This window comes from Carassius carassius, chromosome 19 (assembly GCF_963082965.1).
Source record: "Carassius carassius chromosome 19, fCarCar2.1, whole genome shotgun sequence".
Classification (NCBI taxonomy): domain Eukaryota; kingdom Metazoa; phylum Chordata; class Actinopteri; order Cypriniformes; family Cyprinidae; genus Carassius; species Carassius carassius.
In genome coordinates, this window is record NC_081773.1 from 11727901 (window position 1) to 11742691 (window position 14791).

General features: G+C 41.0%; 1 protein-coding gene across 2 annotated transcripts in view; it reads left to right on the forward strand.

Annotated features, from left to right (window-relative positions):
- Positions 1–14791, forward strand: part of thsd7ba (thrombospondin, type I, domain containing 7Ba) — a 274856-nt gene that overhangs the window by 104535 nt on the left and 155530 nt on the right. The gene's annotated exons all lie outside the window — the stretch shown is intronic.

The window sequence follows — 14791 nt, forward strand, 5'->3', positions numbered from 1 at the left end:
ATATACATATTTTGAATTTTAATTAACTTTTAAGAAGTTTTAAATCCTTTGACAATGGATTAAAAATAAATGTGTAAAATAAACATACGTATACTTTAGATGACAAAGTATTTTTCACAAATAAATAAATATTTAGGAAGAAAACACTGTAAACTACAGGGCACTGAGTATTCTGGGAAGTTTGTGTGCATTAAGAATCATATTTTTCAAATAAAGCCAGGGTAACACTGATTTTACATACAGCACACAGAGAAAATGACATGAATATGGCAGTGGGCAAATGCATAAAGCACCACATAATTTGAAATCACAAGTTTAAAGTTTAAAGCATTCAGTTAACACTGACCTTCTGTCACACAGAGAACACATGATCATGCTGGATAAAAAAGCACATTTCACAATATCTCACACTAGTTTGCAAGGTTTGTTAAAATAAATGTTCATTAGTTATTCAAAGATTTGTTAAAATTATAAAAATGCAATGAGTTAAATTGCTTAATGCTGATGGCAGACGAGAAAGTATTATAAGGTTTGCCTTTCTATTACTAATAATATAAAATCAATCATTGTAATACTTTTTGTATACATTAATTCCTTTGTTTAACCATTCTATTTGATTATTAGACAGACTTCTATCCGTATTAGACAGAACTGTTAACAGCACAGTAAACAAGAGAGAATGTGAGCACTGTGTGCACTGCTCAGATGCTGCCGTTCTCAGCGCTGTCAAAATAAAAGTCCAGCCTCAAACACATCGGGCAAGCAGAAAAACTTTGAAAATGACAAATATCAGCCAATATATTGTCCTTGTCGATATATCGGACAACAAATACTGTTCAAATTGTTTCATATAAAACTGAATGTGCTTTTAGTGCCACTCTCTGGACATTTCATTTTAAAAGCAAGAAACAACTTCATTTAATAAAAACATTCATAAAATTAATTTGGCATAAATTACCCTGGGTTGTCTTTTCTGTACAGTGAAAGTGAAAGGACACCACAGATGTTCTTGATTCACTTCACTTTCATTTCAAGCAGTGTGGTCATTCTGCTAAATTTCTACTTTTGTGTCAAACTGATGAAAGGAACTTTCATGACCAATTTGGAACAACATGGAGGCGAATAAATTATGAGAGAATTTTCCCTTTTGGGTGAAACATCCCTTTAATTGGATTGTATTGACTCTGAACTCTGTTCACTTGTGTCTTTGTGGAAAAACCGTCTTTCATCTGTTTCTTTTTTCCCCCACTGAGAATCCCTCATTCACACAGCTCCCAACATCACAACGACACTGACATTTACGCTGGAATGAAAAACTCTGCCGAGTTTGATCAAGGGATCCTGTGTGGATGTGGGTCTGTTAGCATAATATATGCTCTGAGAAAGATTATCCATCTCTTGCCAAACAATGACAGGCTCTACTGCAGAGAACGTAATCACACATATAATGATGTATATAGTAATCTATTCCTAGTCCTCAAAGCTGGAGTAATTACCTACCGTTATGCCTAGCTCGAGATTTATGGGCTTTGCCAAGGCATTCTGAAGTAAGGCAGGATTTTCTACATGTTGTGCTCAGTTTCACAAACAAGAAAATCAGATTCCGACCCTTAATCTCTCTGCTTCTGTCAGAACAGGTTTGATTTTTCCCCTTGCTGCAATGATTGATTCCAGATAAGGACTTTTACCCTCGGCGCATGCAACTTTCTGCAGCTGTTGACTTCAAAATATTTGATGAATGAAACACGAAGGAATTTGCATTCCATAAATGATTTAAAACACCCAAAGGTGATTCAATTTGAGCCTGATTGTTGTCCTAGCTTTGCCTCAAAGAAGCAGACCTGCAGAATGAAGCAAAAAGCCCTTGGAGTAACGAACGCAGTGCGTCGCTCTCAGATCAGCAGTGTGGAAAATGAAGTAATGAATTTAAACTCACTGCCTCTGATGTTTCTTTGTCTCTGTGATTGTGGTTTCAACCTTTTTTGTACACAAAGGCCTCATTGGCTTTATGATCAGCACTTTCATGCGCTTCCCCTCAGTGTGACGATGTTACTACTCAAAAGACAAAGAGATTGATGAACTATACTTGGAAAAAGCCTGTACGCAGAAAGATTCTAATCATATCGTCGTGTGCAAGGCTGTGATATCTCTCCCAAACAGTGACGGCTGATATATATCGCTAAAATATATATCACATCGCTGAATACATTTTAACGCTTTTTGGTGCGAGAATGACTGACGACAGGCATTGTACGAGCATCTGATATGTCAATGGCTGTTAGGATTGACATCAAATATTTATAGAAAGGATTATCATATGGTTGGAACAATTAGCAATGCCTTACAGAGCATGAGAGATTGCTGGTGTAAATTATTAATGACTTGATTATAAAGTCAACTCAGTTCCACTTAGCTGATTTTGAATTATTAGCTTGTAGTGATGGTTACTGTCTGAGGTGCTGGTTGTGGTTGTTGACTACTTTTCTAGCTAGTCAGCATATCTGTAAATGTCAAAGTCTGGGAAACATTTCATTGCCTCTTTGTCGGTTCATATGACTCTACACTTGTGGTAATTGGTGTCCTATAATTCTTCTAGGCGTTTAACCACAGGCAGAGATGAGTTCAAATGAGTGTTCAACTGTTATAAGTGAAACCGCTTCCTCAGAGTTGGCAGACCAGTGTGACTCTTCAAGTTATGGAGAGCTGATGTGTGCTTTAGGCTTGACCTTCATCATTGTCTGAGAAACGGGGGGACCCAAGGCTGTGGGTAATGGGATGATCATTTAGCTCCTTAAACAAAGCACTCTCATTAGGGCCTGTGAGGAACAATCCCTTCTGCTCCATTTTTTACCAGTGACTGCCTGAGGAGAGGGAGAATGAGAGTCATCAGTGATTTGACTATATACAGGGTTTCTGCATGTGATTTTCATCTGAAATCAAAGGAGTCTGCTGAAAATCTGAGCATTGTTCTCAATAAGCCATCTGAATGGGCTTTTAACAAGCCGCAAATAATGGCAGGTTTAGTTAGCATTGTCAACCCTCATGCACAGTAGAAATATTGCATATTAATTGGTTTATTTTTTTGCTTAGTTATCGCCGAAGTTATCTCTATTTTGTTGGAAATTATTAAGCCGTTGTTGCTTAAGAAGGCTGTCCGAAGTCAGTTTTGTCAGGTACATTTGTTGCCATACGCTGCCTACAAAATCATTAGCTACGTTTCCATTCCCCTTCAAATTATGCAAATTAAAATTGTGAAGTAAAAATATACCCAATGGAAATGCTTCAATTTTGCAACAACTCCCATGTTCAATTCAATTCAAGTTTATTTGTATAGCGCTTTTTAAGATACAAATCATTACAAAGCAACTTTATAGAAAATTACGTTTCTACAATATTTAGTAGTAGCTTATAAGTGGTGACTGTCAGTTTGTGTGCATATGACAGGATTTTTCAGAAAAATTTATACAAGACGTAGTCAACCAGACGATGAACATTATTAACAGCAATTATTATATGATTCAATCACACTTGTAGCAATATTTGTTAGTTCTGTTTGTTGATTCAGGGTTAGCATCATCTGGGAGTCCTCTGAGGGGGTCAGCATCATCTTTCCTCAGGTGTTCTTGATCCAGACTGGAGCTTGTGTATATCCTAGCAAAACAGAGAGACAAATAGAGACATAATTAGTGTAGCTGCTGTTCCAACTAAGTAAAATTCATTAGTTTAACCCAAGCTAAAGAATAAGTTTGGGAGCCAAATGTGAAAAAACTCTACCTCCTTAAGTGGAATTGCTATCCTAGGAACTACCAAAAGTCCAGCGTTTTGAGACCTTAGGGAGCGTGATGGATTGTAATGTGGTATAAGGCTAGTTAGGTATGCAGGAGCTAAACCATTTAAGGCCTTATAGGTAAGTAATGATAATTTGTAACTGATACGAAACTTAATAGGTAGCCAGTGCAGAGACTGTAAAATTGGGGTAATATGATCATATTTTCTTGACCTGGTAAGCCACTGCATTTTGGACTACCTGTAGCTTGTTTATTGAAGATGCAGGAAAACCACCTAGAAGTGTGTTACAATAGTCCAGTCTAGAGGTCATGAATGCATGAACTAGCTTTTCTGCATCAGAAACAGATAACATGTTTCGTAGCTTGGCAATGTTTCTAAGATGGAAGAATGCAGTTTTTGTAACATGGGAAATATGTTTTTCAAAAGACAAGCTGCTGTCTAATATAACACCCAGATTTTTGACTGTAGAGGAAGTAACAGTACATCGGTCTAGTTGAAAATTGTAATCTACAAGATTCTGTGTACTGTTTTTTGGTCCAATAATTAATATCTCTGTCCGAATCCGAATTTAATAGGAAAAATTATTGGTCATCCAATCTTTTACATTTTTAACACACTCTGTTAGCTTAGATAATTTAGAAGTTTTATCTGGTCTCGTTGAGATATATAGCTGAGTATCATTAGCATAACAGTGGAAACTAATCCCGTATTTTCTAATAATATTACCAAGGGGCAACATGTATATTGAAAATAGAAGGGGACCTAGGATGGATCCTTTCCAGACAGCAAGCAGTTTTGGCCCAGATCCGGCCCATATCTTGCCCGCATGAAATCCATGCAGGCCGGATGTGGGCCGGATCTGGGCCAAAACTGCTTGCTGTTTGGGTTGTGGCACTCCATATTTTACTGTTGATAAATGAGATGACTCCCCATTTAAATAAACAAAATGGTAGCGATCAGACAGGTAGGATCTAAACCAGGGGTGGGCAATTAATTTTGACAAGGGGCCACATGAGAAACCTGAATCGTGTCAGAGGGCCACACCAACAATAACACTTAATTCTGCTCAGCTTTCTTCCATTGTACAATTCCCTTAATTATATATTATGAATAGCTGGTACTGGTAATCAGTAGAATAAAACTAAAATAAAATTCTGTTTATATTAGGCTAAGTGAAATTGTGGTGCGTAGGTCAAATAATTTTGTGAGAAATGACATAACTTGTCCTAACGGCTGCTTCTCTGGTGGTGTAAAGTTTTGTAAAAAGTCCTTGTTGAGTGTGCAGTTTTGCTAGCAACGCATCAGACACACTTGCACGCTCTTTTTCAGACAGATTTCTGTATTTATCCTCGTGTTTAGTCGTGTAGTGCCGATTCAAATTGTAATCTTTTAACACAGCGACCTGTGTACCGCAAACCAAGCACACAGCGTTACCTTTAATTTCTGTGAAGAAGTACTTGGCAGTCCATGTCTTGTTAAAAACACGACATTCATTATCAACTTTTCTTTTCTTAGCGTGTGCTGACATTTTGAGGGTAACACCACTTGTTGCTATTCAACTTCACTGTCGCCTGGCAACAGAGCGCGAGCCTCCGCTGAGTGCGCGCGAATTCCGCGCAACTCCCCAAACAGATCTTCGGATGCGGAGGCACGCGCGCGCTGTTAAGACGAATCTGCCCGAGCAGACGGATATTAGTTTTTTTATTACCTTCGCGCTCATGCGGACGCGTCGAGTTTGACTGCAGTATCTTCTATTCTATGCGCTTTATAATCCGGTGCACCTTATAGTGCGGAAAATACGATAGTTATTTTTATAATCTATGTTGGGCCGGGGCCGGACAGGGACACACAAAGGGCCGGATGTGGCCCGCGGCCGTAATATGCCCAGGTCTGATCTAAACCATCTTAGAGCCTGCCCTTGAATACCTGTATAGTTTTGTAATCTATCTATGAGTATGTCATGATCTATCTATGGTGTCAAACGCAGCACTAAAATCAAGTAAAACTAGCAATGAGATGCAGCCTTGATCTGACGCAAGAAGCAGGTCATTTGTAATTTTAACCATATATAGCAAAAAAGATTTTATACTCATCTTTGGCTGTTTTCAAGTTTAACTGTTCCTGTAGCTCAATTGGTAGCACTGTGCTATCAAGCGCAAGGTTGGGGGTTCGATTCCCTGGCAACAACTGATATGATATGTAAAAATTGATAGCCTGAATGCACTGTAAGTCGCTTTGGATAAAAGTGTCTGCTAAATGCATAAATTTAATATAAATTTTTAATTTAAGGGAATTTCTTTGCCATTAATGCTTGGATAACCCCTTATTTACACTGCACATATCTGCGGTGCATTACGTCTCTAACACAGGCACCGTGGCTGATCATGGGCACTCTAGTCATAGTTAATACTTGTGTTTATACCATTTTATACTAGATTACCTACTACTTCAATGAAAAATAGTATTTCCTTGGACAATTTAATATCCCAAGTCCAAGAGGGGCGACGGATGCAACTGACATTGATAGGTCATGTCAATGACGAATGTAGTATTACAAAAAAGAAGAATCCAAGGCACTTCTTCTGGTCCAAAAAAGTTAAAAAGCCTTTATTCACATTCTGGCCATCTCAATAAATATTAAAATTGCTGATGCATTTCTGCCTTCTGCCTTCCTCAGAGTGTGTCAGGTATCAAATGAATGACAAGTGTAGATATAATTAGTCTGACACTGGAAAAAAAAGCCATTACAAAAAGAGGACATACAACCTTGTTAGCCATTACAAAGTATGGCGAAAAGAAAGAGAGAGAGAAATTACAATAATAATTATTAAAGGGTTATTAAAGGGTTAAAAAAAATCATACCGATGGTTTCACAAAAATGGAGTCAAATCTAATTATTTATTAATCCCGGGAAAAATGGTAGCTCTCAACTGAAATATCCAAAAAGCTTCCCTTTGTAAAAGTCTTTGTAGTCTATCACAATTTCTAACAGATCCATTCACTGTTTTCAAACCAATAATTTTAAAGTAGAGGGATTAGCGTCATGAACAGACACATAATACACTGCCATATAAATTTAGTTTCTTGTATCAGATTCAACACGCTCTAAATGGTTTCATTGCTGGAGTCATGTGTGATCTTAAATCGGATGAGGCCTGGTTTGATTTGTTACACCATTACAGTTGTCCAGTTTCTAATTTTAGTAGAATATAAAATAAGCATTAAAGGGCTGTTGGAATGTAATATTCATATGGAAGTCTTGGTCTCTGTCTAATATAGAAATGTTTGCAAGCTTCATGATGTTCATTTTTTAATGATATTTGAGGGTTGGTTAGTATCAAGTAAACAAGATAACATTCAACATGGAAAGCTACTTTTTAGGTATCTGGTTAGCAGTTAGGACCACGACCGTCAGTGTGGGAGACCTTACTTTACTTTTAATCAAATCCTATTTGCAAATATCACCATATCTCCTGTTCTTCAAAGTCCTGTTTATTTGTTCTTGTGATAAGGCTTATCTTGAAAAACAGAGCATCCAGTTGGGGTACATTTCTCCAACAACGAGAATAAGCAATTAAACCCACGTGGCAGTGCACTGTCTATTAGCATATCAGTTATATCCTCCTCATGGATGTTAACAGATTTTCTTGAGGTCTGGATTTGCATTATTAGGAACTGTCTCATCTCATTCCCACACGCTTATCTCCAAGACGGGGGCTCAAATTTGTTCTGGATTTTTCATGTTTTTATTTCCTGCAAAGAAAAATGTATATCTTCATGCTTTAGTCATAACTTAGTAGGCGCAAATTAGAGCTGTGCCTCAAAGCAATTTATTTTCTTAAAGACATTTATAGCTATTTTTGATCTGTTATAAGTCTATTAAGATTTTAATAAAAAGGCTGCAAACAGTTTTCCAGTTTTCTTTGACATCAGGTCATTTTATTACAGTTTTATCGTTGTTTTTAACATTTTGCAGATAATCAAATACAACGATGAAGAGGTGAAAGGAAGTGAAAGGAAAAGGGAAAAAAAGCCTTTGGTCAGACATGGCAGATTGACATTTTGAATATTTACCTCTGACAAATACCAAGTACAGCAGAGAATGGCATTGTGTTGTTTTTCTTTGAGAAATGGACTGGCATTTGAAAGGCAGAATAATGCTTCAGGTCTCTTTCTTCGAGGCCAGCAGCTTTATTTCCCCCTCTCAGAATCAGCTCTAGTGTAAATCACTGCAAGTGACACTTACACCAATTACCACTTTCTTTCTTTCACGGAGATTTTAGCACATTTATCCAAATTATTCTCAAATCTAGACATTGTTGAACATGCTAAGCTAATTACATTTGACTGTCCTATACTCCCAGACACATTTAGTGTGAGTGTAAATTAGATATAAAAATGATTAAATAATTATAATTATTAAACTTTTAGCGTCGGTTAGATTTTTATGAAGCTGTTTATAAAACAAGTCTCTTATAATCCTCAAGGCTGCATTTATTTGATAAAAAATACACTGAAAACATTAATATTGTGAAATGTTATTACAATTTAAAGTATCTGTTGTCTGCTTGAATATATTTTAATTAATTGATTTATTTGTATTTTATTTTTTTGTGATGGAAAAGCTGAATTTTCAGCAGTCCTTCCTTCCTCCAGTGTCACAGGATCCTTTAGACACCCGTTGTGAAATGTTATTACAATTTAAAGTATCTGTTGTCTGCTTGAATATATTTTAATTAATTAATTTATTTGTATTTTATTTTTTTGTGATGGAAAAGCTGAATTTTCAGCAGTCCTTCCTTCCTCCAGTGTCACAGGATCCTTTAGACACCCGTATACACTGTTGGGAACGTTACTTTAAAAAAGTAATTAGTTATAGTTACTCACTACTTGTTCCAAAAAGTAACTGAGTTAGTAACTGAATTACTCTATAATGAAAGTAACTCGTTACCAGGGAAAGTAACTATTTGCGTTACAGAAAAAAAAAAAAAGAAAAAGTTGCTATATGTCAAAGAATTTGTTTTCGATATTTATTGCACGTCAACAGACAGCAAGAGTTTTATCCTGCACTCTTTGTAAGAAAAGTGTTTTTGGCCACTAGCTTTGTAGATGCGTGTGTCACATTACATGTACACATTACATGCACGTTCTTGCCTTTGACTACAATGAATTTAAAGTAGTGCTTATATCTCCACCTTGAAAAGGCCAACTTTTCATCGGATTGCTCCTGACTCGCCATTTCTCCTGCTGCTGCAAATCGTCTCGGGTTACTTGACTGTAACCCTGTTCCCTGAAAAAGCGGGAACGAGATGCTGCGCTCAATAGCGCTAATGAGAACATTCTTTGTTCGACCGGTTGTGAAGCACGTGTGTCAAACACGCCAAGAATTGGCTTGCATAACCTCGGCAGGTGACGTCACTGATAACGTGCACCTGCAGGTTATAAATAGACGTGAAACGGAAACATCCTCGGGTTACCCCTTTGTCTGAAGAGACGTCCGGACACGTCGACAGTGCGGCATTGAGGCGCAGCATCTCGTTCCCGCTTTTTCAGGGAACAGGGTTACAGTCAAGTAACCCGAGACGTTCCCTTTCAAAAGCTACTCTCGATGCTGCGCTCAATAGCGCTAATGGGAACGAGAATACCAACGCCGCCGCACTGTAAGTGTCTGGACCCCCAAGGTTGTGTAGTATGTGTGCACAAACATCGAAGAGGTCTCAGACATGACTCTGGGATGTGGACTCAAGGGCATGCGAGCCCGGAGTAGCATCGACATCCAAACTATAGAATCTGACAAATGTCTGCGGAAAGGACCAACCTGCCGCATCACACACTTGCTGCAAGGGCGCACCTCTTGCTCAAGCCATTGAAGATGCAACCCAACTGGTTGAATGGGCACTAACTCCTAGAGGCGAAGTTTGACCACGCGCCTCGTAGGCTAGGGCAATAGCAACCCTCACCCAATGTGAAACTGTTTGCCTGGTGGCAGCCGCACCCCTGACTGCGGCCCCCACGGCTTATGAAAAGCTGCTCTGACTTACGCCACTGGCTAGTGCGGTGGAAGTAAATCTGAAGAGCACATACTGGACACAGTAAGTGTAGTCTCTTCTGCTCCGGTGTTGTAAATGGCGGAGGACAGAAGACTTTGGAAATTAGTAGGATGGACATCCAAACTATAGAACCTGACAAATGCGTGCGGAGAGGACCAACCTGCCGCATCACACACTTGAGCAGGAACATCCCTCACCCAATGTGAAACTGTTTGCCTGGAGGCAGCCGCCCCCCCCCCCCGGTTGCGGCCCCCATGGCATATGAAACGTTGCTCTGACTTATGCCACTGGCTAGTGCGGTGGACGTAAGTCTGAAGAGCACGTACTGGACACAGTAAGTGAAGTCTTTGCTGCTCCGGTGTCGTGAATGGCGGAGGACAGAAAGCTTCGAGAATGACCGGATGTATGGTCGAGAAAGGAACTTTTGGAAGATAGTTAGGGTGAGGATGCAAAATAGCTTTGACTCGCCTAGGGGCAAAATCGGAACAGGATGGCAGGACTGACAAAGCCTGTAAATCCCGAATTCTCCTTAGAGAGGTAACGCCCATAAGAAAAACCATCTTTAGAGTCAGAAGCCTGGCAGGCGCTGATTCTAATGGTTCGAATGGGGGGGCCAGCCAACCCTTCGAGCACTATTGCTAAATCCCATGAAGGGACCACTTAGCCCCACGAATGAAGCGGGCGACTAGAGGGTGCTTTCCAACAGAAACCCCATCAATCAGAACGTGGCAAGCCGAAATAGCGGCCACATAGGTTCTGAGAGTACTAGGGCCTGTGCCTGAGGACAATTTCTCTTGCAGAAACTCCAGTACTGAAACAATTTGGCAGTGAGCTGGGTCTGCATGGTGTGTCATGCACCAGCCCTCAAAAACACTCCATATGAGGGCAAAGTTCTTTTAGTGGAGGGAGTCCTAGCACTTAGAATAGTCTCTATTACTGTGGCTGGAAGGCCAGCATCTGTGGTTGGTCCCCTCAGGGGCCAGACATGAAGGTTCCAGAGCTCAGGCCGGGGATGAAATACTGTCCCCTGTGCCTGAGAGAGAAGATCTCTCCTGACTGGAATCGCCCAAGGCGAGCCATCGAGGAGGGATATTAGATCTGGGAACCAAACTCCGGTCGCAAGTCTGCTCCCACATTCATATGCCCAGGAATGTAAATCACCCTGAGGGACAGGAACTTGTCCTGTGCCCAAAGCAGAACCTGGTGCGCTAACTCGTTCGAGCGGCGCGACTGCAGTCCGCTCTGGCGATTTATTTAATAGACTACAGATGTGTTGTCCACCCGCACTAGGACATGGTAGCCTCTCAACTGCTTGAGGAAGTATTTCAGGGCCAGAAATACAGTCTTCATTTCGAGGCAATTGATGTGCCAATTCGAGAAGATGACCTCTCCAGATCCCTTGGGCTGGACAGCCAACTAAGGCCGCTCCCCAGCCCCTGAGGGAAGCGTCTGTCATTAGCATCTTGCGATGACAACACGGACCTAGAGTGGGACCCAAAGTCAGAGACCGGGGTCTGAACCACATAGATAGGGTACGAAGCCCCTGGCGCGTAACCCTTAATTGCCACTGGGGATTGGCCCTTGGATGAAATCCCCTGGCTCTGAGCCACAACTGAAACGGTCTCATGTGCAGGAGGCCCAAAGGTATCACCGTGGATGCAGCTGCCATGAGACCTAAAACCTTCTGAAAGTGATGAACAGTGACTTTCTGGCCTAGCTTGATGTTCTTTAGGGTGTTTAGAATGGATTTGATGCATGCAGGAGACAGCTGTGCCTGCATTATGATCGAGTCCCATACCACACCCAAATACGATGTCCTCTGAGCCGGAGAGAGAACGCTTTTCTTGCCATTGAGTCTCAACCCCAGAGATTCGAGATGAGCTTGGACGACATGCTGATGTCGAAGCGTAAGCTCTTGAGACTGGGTCAGATTCAGCCAGTCGTTTATATACATTTTAAATGTGGATGCCCTGGAGTCGTAGAGGAGCCAGAGCTGCATCCATGAATTTCGTATAAGTGCGGGATAACAAAGCTAGGCCGAATGGAAGAACCTGACACTGGTAAGCTTCGCCCCCGAAAGCGAACCTCAGGAACCTCCTGAGTTGTGGCAATATTTCAAAATGAAAATACACGTCCATAGATCTGTGATTGGACGCAGCCCCCCGTCTTTCTTGGGAATCAAGAAATACAGACTGTAGTAGCCTGACTCTCTGTCTGGCAGGGGAACACATTCTATGGCCCCTTTGACCAGCAGAGTCTGTGATTCCTGTGTCAACAGATATGCACGTGCCGGTTTAACAGAGGTGGAAACCACGCTGTTGAAACGCAGAAGACGATGTGCAAACTGAATCCTGTAGCCCTTCACTCCAGTTCTTTCGACTCATGGGGAGATATTTGGCAGTAGCTTCCACGCTGCCAGCTTCTCCAAAAAGAGCCACTTAATTGTGACGCTTTGTTTGTTGTGTGTGTGTGTGTGGGGGGGGGGGGGGTTAAGATATCTGGTGTCCTGAAACGTGGCAGGAAGCAACAGAGCATGTATCATTTTACTGGAGGCCACTGCCCCCTGAAACACCGGTGGTGGCGGAGGTTGTTCAGTGATCCCCTAAGGGTGCCAGGGAGGAGCCTTATACTTCTGATAGAATTTTCCAGGGCCCTCCCTGAGGGGACACACCCTTTGTCCTGGGCACAGCTTAAGGCCCTTGCTTTGGTCGTAATGACCGTACTTTAATCCAGCTCCCTCTGCGGCTGCCAAGTGCTACAAGCTGCTCCCCAGTCTTATGAGGGGGCGCACAACTCGCCACACTCTCTGTTTGAACCTCCTACCCCAGAGGAGCTGGATCGAGTCGGGACTGTTTATTTATTTCTTGACAGCCCCGACACTTGAGCACAGTGAGTGAGAAACATATTAAAAGTCTCCTCCTGGCACTCAGACTTATTTCTTTATTTATTTTAATCAGCTTGATACGCCTGCAGAACCTATGGTGTGCAGGGCAGTACTAGTCTGACCCACATCATGAAATGTGTTCCATCCAAGTGCAGATGCTGCTGCAGTACGTGGCTTGGCAGGAAACAATTGCTGTCCTTTCATATATATATATATTATATATTTTTTTCATCATCATCATCATTTCATCATCATTTATTTATATTTTTATTTAAAAGATGTTGCTCCAATAGGGGAGAGATAGCAGCTAGCGTCTCTCTCACCTTTGAAATCATAATATACAAAATCTAATTTTAAGGCTTTAATCTGGTCACTGCACGAGTCACCACCTAGTAACTCCTCATGTGCTTATAATCGCGAGAGGAGCGCTAGGAGAGAGCACTCTCAATGTCCATTTCAACAGAAGCTAGAGCTACAGCAGCCTCTGCCCAATCCGAAGAAGTGCCTGGGCACGCTTCGGAGGTGGGCGCGAGAACCGTCTGATCCTCCAGATCGGAGCGCGATCTTAATGAGTGGGAAGCAGCTCGTTCCTCGTGAGAGCAAAGAGCATAGCGCGGATAGGAAGTGAACCGCGGTGCTTACAACTGCCACTCTAGAACGCAAAAGCAGCCTTTTTTTTTTTTTTTTAAACAATAAACATGCGATTTCTTTTCAGAGATCGGCCATGGAGAGCGAGGCACACATCTCATATGGAATCAGCAAGAATAGTTAGAATTTTCTTTCTCCCTTTTTTTCTTTTTATAACTCTCAAAATACTTTCTTTTAAACTAATACTTTCATCAGCGTGACACACAAACACACAATGCGGTCTCTGAAGACAAAGAAACCTGAGGATGTTTCCGTTTCACGTCTATTTATAACCTGCAGGTGCACGTTATCAGTGACGTCACCTGGCGAGGTTATGTAAGCCAATTCTTGGTGTGTTTGACACACGTGCTTCACAACCGGTCGAACAAAGAATGTTCTCATTAGCGCTATTGAGCGCAGCATCGAGAGTAGCTTTTGAAAGGGAACTCTGTGTAGCTGTTGCGTGTGTGTGTGTGTGTGTTTGGCGCCGCTGGCGCGTGTGTGTAAAAACACTGGCTCTGATTGGCTACCATGAAACACATGACTCTGCCTTAGCCAATCATAATCGCTTATCTTGTTATTAACCCACCTGCTCACTCGCTGTGTGAGCTAGGGGTGCGTTCGGATTGCATATTAAATCAATGCATAGTAACGCACCGCATTTAACGTTCAGTAACGTTAATGGCGTTGTAACGACGGGAAAAGTAATTAGTTAGATTACCCCGTTACTGAAAAAATAACCTTGTTACCTAACGCCGTTCTTTTAAACGCCGTTGTTATTCCAAACACTGCCCGTATAATATGCTAGTTTGCTGCTTAATAGTTTTGTAAAAAAAAAAAAAAAAATTAAATGACAATACAAAACTACAAAATAATAGCTTTTGCGTTAAAAACTTTTGTAATGTTATGTCTTTACTGTCACTTTTGATCAGTTTAATGTACTATTGATCTTACTGACCCTACATTTAATTAAATAGGCAATGAATTATTATGCATTTATATTTTCCATTCTAAAAATGCATGGAAATTCATGCAACTGTTTATAAAAAGGTTTCCTCCCAATACGTTTTAAGCCTGCTTGTTTTTTGTAGTTGCTTTTTAAATTGTAGCCGTTTTTGGAGGTAAAAGGGCTTGTATTCATCTGTATTACATTAATTAAGCTCCTCTGGAGGTATTAACACTAGTGTTTCCAGATGATGTGCATCTGTATTAAATGTGGGAACTTAGGGTTGAGAGCAAGGTAGCAGAGGCAATGATTCCCTGCGATGAGAAATCAATAAGGGTTTCATTAAGGAGGGGAGGGTTCATTACGGCCCTTTTTTCATGTATCATTCAGCATTCGATGGCCGCTGTCGATCACAAAGATAAGTAAATGAAGAGGTGAGGTGTTCCAGTATTAACAGCAGACTCACAGTAACCTCACCTAACTCACTGTTAATGA